Source organism: Nycticebus coucang, chromosome 5 (assembly GCF_027406575.1).
Source record: "Nycticebus coucang isolate mNycCou1 chromosome 5, mNycCou1.pri, whole genome shotgun sequence".
In the NCBI taxonomy this organism is placed as follows: domain Eukaryota; kingdom Metazoa; phylum Chordata; class Mammalia; order Primates; family Lorisidae; genus Nycticebus; species Nycticebus coucang.
In genome coordinates, this window is record NC_069784.1 from 29,429,827 (window position 1) to 29,435,826 (window position 6,000).

Sequence of the window (6,000 nt, forward strand, 5' to 3'; positions counted from 1 at the left end):
CTAAACTGAAATCCCCTTAATTTTACAATGTAATTTTTACAAAACCTCAGTTAACTAACATCAGAAAATGATATTACCTATATATTAATTAATGAAGTGAACACATAAACTTTTATACTTATTCTGAATGGTTACTTTTCTTTTGTGAATTTAAAATGTGATATGTTCGAAAGTTACTTATGTTGAAAAAATTGTCATTAAAACATTAAATACATAGTAGCTAGAGTATGTACTATTCTCAGATTCTGCTTTCTACTAACAAAAGGCAAAAGCCATTACAGTTTCTCTCCCACAATCTGTCCACAGTATTTCAATTCCTAAAATACTACCATCAATTACTTTTTAAAAGCTATTCAATTGTCAACTGAACTGACAAATAAAATCAGGCATAAAATATGAGTCGCTGCTATTGTAGAATAAATTGATTTTTTAAAAAACACTAATAAAGAAAACATTCATAGAAAATTGCTTTTTGAAACAGAAATGAATGCCTGTTAATTGCATCAAATAACAATGCAAGTCATAAAAATGGTTTTCTTTCAGGTTTTTCAAAAATCACAATGGAAATTGTCATTAATTGGAAGATGTTGATGTGAAAAACTTTAAAAATTGGTCTTGTAAGGGTAATCAAACACCGACATGAGAATAAAATATGTTCTCTTTAGTTGTCCATTATGGTGACTTGTAGATCTAACCACATCACGTGTTTTTCAATGAGGTTTTCTTCAGCCAATGACCAAGTACCTGCTTAGCCCACTATAGTGTTTGCCCCACAAACCACAAGGTTTGGAAACTGTCATCATTGTTTCTGATCTCTAGTGGCCAAGATTTATTCAAGAAGGAGGCAGCTCCCTCAAAACTCCTACAGCACGACCAGACTGTCTTGCTAGATTCTTTAGCCCAGAGTTTTGAGTTGCCTTATTTTGATGTCTCTCCTGGGACATAGAAACCTATAGGAAAGGTCTTGCTTTAGCCTCTGTCCATCTCCTACATTCTAAACCTTGTTTCTTTTGTCCTTCACCTACTATCTGAACAAAATTTCTAGAACGATACCCCAACCCTGTAAGCTCTTTCAATACTTACAAAGCTGTGTCTCCACCACTTCCCAAATACTTTTCTGCATATCACTTTGGTGCTTTAGTTCCTCAAACATTTTATGATCATATTCAAGTATTTATAGATTAGACATAAATGCATAAGACTACACAAGTATGGATTTTTAAACTTATTATTTTAGAAAATACATTTCCATTTGTAGGCAAATTTTTACCCATAGATGTGACAATGCTTTATAAAACTCCTAAAAGTCAACGTGTTCATTGATTGATCTGGCTATGTAATATTCCAGGGTATGAGTATTTCATAATTTATTCACCTATCCACTTATAGATAGGGATTCAAATCCTTCCCAATTTGGCCACTGGATATACTGCCACAATTAAATCTTATTTACTGTTTTTCTTTTCTTCTCATTCTTAAGGAATGGAAGTTAATTTTTTATTTTTAGTAGATCTGTTCTATACTTTAACATACATTATGAGATTGCTTTTTAAAAAGTTACTGCAATAATTGACCTGCCCTCTATCATTAGGAGGGTAATTTCTACCTGTATCCACAACAACAGTAGGTATGATTAATTTCCAGTCTTCTTCTGGGGAGGGTTGGGAAGATAGTCTCCTGGCTCCAGCAGATAAGGAATGGAATTTGAGTACAGTCTTTCTAACTGTTCCTCAGCCAATGCCTTAGCTATCAAACGTAATTGGATTTTCCAATTCTTGAATATTTCTGGGTTTCTGGAGGGTCAGGTTTTTTTTTTTTTTATTTTTTTTTTATTTTCCCTACATTTCCTCCAGCTCCAGCAGACTTTCTTTTTAGCTTATTTTGGTGTGTTGCCAGAGACTCCTAGCTCATCTCAGTTTCATTCACCCAGCTTCCCCTCTGGTCTTTGGTCACCTGCTCACCCATTGTTTTTGTCCTTCTGTGCTTAAGCCTTCTTTATTTGTCTGATTTTCTTGGGGTTTGAAGAGGTATTTCTTGTGGGGACTTTTCACTGGCAGTTATTTATTCAACTTTCAGATAGTAGGTAATTTGTTTGCTCCAGTTTTTCATTTATCTCTGGTTTTCTTTCACATGCTCACATCACTTTTAATCATTTGTATTTTGCCAGGCACTATCCACTTCCTACAATTTCTCAAGTGTTTATGCAACATTCTCTTATAATCTTCTTTATGGTTATTGTTTTGACTCCCCTCTCATTCTTTTTTTTTTTTTTTTTTGGCCGTGGCTGGGTTTGAACCCACCACCTCCGGCATATGGGGCCAGAACCCTACTCCTTTGAGCCACAGGCGCTGCCCTCCCCTGTCATTCTTAATCTTGTATCTTTTAGTTCCCTCTTTTCTCCTTAATCATTCTCACGAGGTTTTCTCTCTCTTGGTCTTATACAAAAGTAGCTTTTGTATTTGCTTTAGCTCTTATACAAAAGTAGCTTTTGTATTTGCTTTAGCTTTACCCTGCTTTGTCCTCTTAATTATTTCAGATTTTATTACGTAATTTCTACTTCCTATTGTATTTTTTATTGCTGTTTAATTTCTTAACATGTATGTTTAGCTGTGTTTTAGTTGTTCACTATTTTAGTGATGAAGGTAAAGAAAGTCAAACGTTTGCTTCTGGCTCAGACTTCATTACATCCATAGGCTTTGGTGTGATGTGGTCTTCTTTCATTATTTTTAGATAGTTCGCTTTTTTTTTTGAGAAATTTTAATCAAATGTTGTAAAATTTATTTCTTAACTTCCAAGCAATTATATTTTTGGCTATCTCTTGTGTGTTTACGTCTGGTTTTATATATTCAGTCAATAAAACACGGATTGAGCACTTAACACAAGCCCAGAAGAATTCATAAGGCCTGAAATACTTCAGTGAACAAATTCACTATGTAATATCCTTTATTGATGATCCAGTAATCGTATGGAAATCTCCCATACTTTCTTTCTAGGTTAATTCTCAAGGTTGAAGAACAATAAGTAATGCTTACATTAAATACCATGGCTATGCAAATACGATTCATTGAGTCAGCAAAGCAGCTTGCTAAAACTGCAATCCTTGCTTCTATATTAAAAAAAAAAAAAACACTACAGACAAAATGACTTTTCTTTTCTTATGCATTACTTTTCCAATGTTTCACCACATTTCAGTTTCTCTCCCTTGGTACCACAAGTAACTTAAACAGTTTTACCTTTTTTTCTTGTATTTCCATTTGCTTTCCTTTCCTCCTCATTGCGAGAGGAAGCCTGCCTTCCTGCTCTTATCACTTCTGTCCAACCTTTCACTTAAGTTGCATGTTTCTTCCCTTCTACTTTATTATTCCTGCTATGCACATATTTTTTTTTTCTTGGCATCTTCTGATTTTCTGATCTAAATAGGACAGAAAATCCTAGAGATCCTCTTCACCTGATTCCTGGATTACTTTTGTTATTTGTTTTGTTGTATATCTTCTGTTTCTTGTTTTTCTTCTTCCTTGCATTCTGCGTAATTCCCTAGTGGGTAAATTGTTAGAATCCTTGCATTTTACAAACGACATAACTTACCCATATGTTTAATTAACAGTTTGGGTACAGAATTCAGGATTGAAAATAACTGTAGTTAGAAGTTTGGAAGATTTTCTCTTTTATCTTCTTGAATTTAATTTTGCTGATAAAGTATCAGATGCCAGCCTAAGTCACATTCCTTTATCAATGACGTTTTTTCCCCTCACTGTTTAAACTTTTAGGACTGTTTCTTCATTCTTGGTGTTTTGAAATTTCATGATAATAAGTCTATTTGAGGGTCTTTCTGCATTTATTCTGTTCACTGTGAACATTTCAATTTGAAGATCAGTGTCTCTTTTTAACCCTAGGAACTTTTCTTCCATTAACTCTTTGATAATTTCTTTCCTCTGATTTCTCTCTCTTATTTTAGAACTCTCACAGGATTTTGAATTACTTGGATTCATTATCTTTTTTTCTTTTTTTTATTAAATCATAAACACATAGATCATGTATACATTAATGCATTTATGGGGTACAATGTGCTGATTTCATATAGAATTAGGAACACTTACATCACACTGGTTAATTCTCTTAAATTTCCCATCCCTTTGCTCTTTCCTTTATGTTAAGGAATAATATTTTAAAAGTATTTTTTTAGATCATTTGCTTCATTTTTCAGAGGCTTTTATTTTCTCCCAGTTTACCTGCTTTGAAGAATTTTTGTATAAAATACCTTCTCAAATATTGCCAGTTATTTATAGCAGTTTCTATGGTTTAGTCATCTTCATTTTTCTCTGGATAATCTAGATCTTTTCTTGAGAGATTTGTCAGGATGCATTCTACTCTAATTTTTTTTTTTATTAAATTGCAAACACATAGATCATGTAAAGCTTAATGCATTTATGGGGTACACTGTGCCGATTTCATACAGAATTAGGAACGCTTACATCACACTGGTTAATGCGGTGTTCCATGTCTTCTTTCATTTTGGATAAATATACTGTGTAAAATGGAGACTCGGTTGTTTTTTCAATATAGTTGATTTGGATTATATTTGTAGACCTGTTCTTTACTGCTGGGTATCTGTTTTGAGAGTCCCTAAGACCACGCCTCGCATCAGTGATTCACTGGGAGGTTACACAGGATTTGACATCTAGTATACTGACAATTATGATGTATTATAAAACGTGAAAGCATATAAAGCAAAAGCAATCAAGGGGCGGGGCATGAGGGAGATGTCCACTGGAAATCAGTACAAACTGCCCTTGGCCCCGATGGGCACACAGAACACACTTCATTTCTCCAGAAATGAGTTAGGACGACATACACAAAATATTGCATGCCAGGAAAACTCTACAGAGACTCTGCACCCAAGATTTTTACTGGAAGCTAGTTATGTAAGTGTACTCTGCCTAGCATGTCCACAATTCCAGACTCACATCAAAAAGGAAGCGTTGAGCAGAAACCATATTGTTCTTAACATGGAGGCACAGTGGACAACCCATACTCGTTATCAATTAACTGTTGACTGAAAACGTTCTGAAAACTGAGTTCCCAGACACCAGTACAGGCCACACTTCCCTCAGCCTTTCCAATGACAGCAGTCTCGAGCCTTCCATTCCCATGAGTAAGATGTTTATCTTAGAGGCCTGCATTTGTAAACTGAGCTTGTTACCCTTCACATGATGAGTAGGTAAAAAGGTGGGTACATATGCTGGAAAAGGAGGGAGGAGCACAATGTCCTGGAGCACTGTCCTTCACCTTGGTACCCATATTTCTTCCAGCAATTCCTTGTGTGTTTGAAGAAGAGACTTCAATGCTTTGCCTGTGGTTAGTTGTTAGTTTCCCAGGCTCATGAAGCAACGATGTGAAGAAAGGAGCAGGCCAAGTCCGCTCCGGCTTACCCAACAAACATTTATTTCTCATAGTTCTGAGATCTAGCAGCCCAACATCAACACGGCAGCAGATCTAGTGTTCAGTGAGGACACTCGTGCTGGCTTGCAGATAGCTGTCTTCTCGTTGTATCCTCACATAGCAGAGAGGAGAGAGAGAAAACTCCAGCCTCTTTCTCTTTTTATATAGGCACTAATCCATTATGGGGCCTTCACACTCATGACTTCATCTAAACCTAGTTACTCCCAAATCCCTACCTCCTAATACCATACGATTGGGGGTTAGGGTTTCAACATATGAATTTGGGGGGACACTATCGTGCAATCCATAACAGGAATCGACCAGCATAGTTAGTCCCTAAGACTGACTTGGTTATATTCCACCCACCTTGGTGTCCTTTTGCATGCAAATGTGTGTATTAAGTTAAATATCTTGAACCAGAAATTATGATAAAATTTTTGACAATTTTGGTCAAGATGATTAATATAAAGAAAGTTTCCCTGCTATTGGAAAAAAAGGAAAACCCTTAGACACTTCCATACTGCCTGCAGTGTACAGCCAAAACTTCTTAAAATAGAGGCC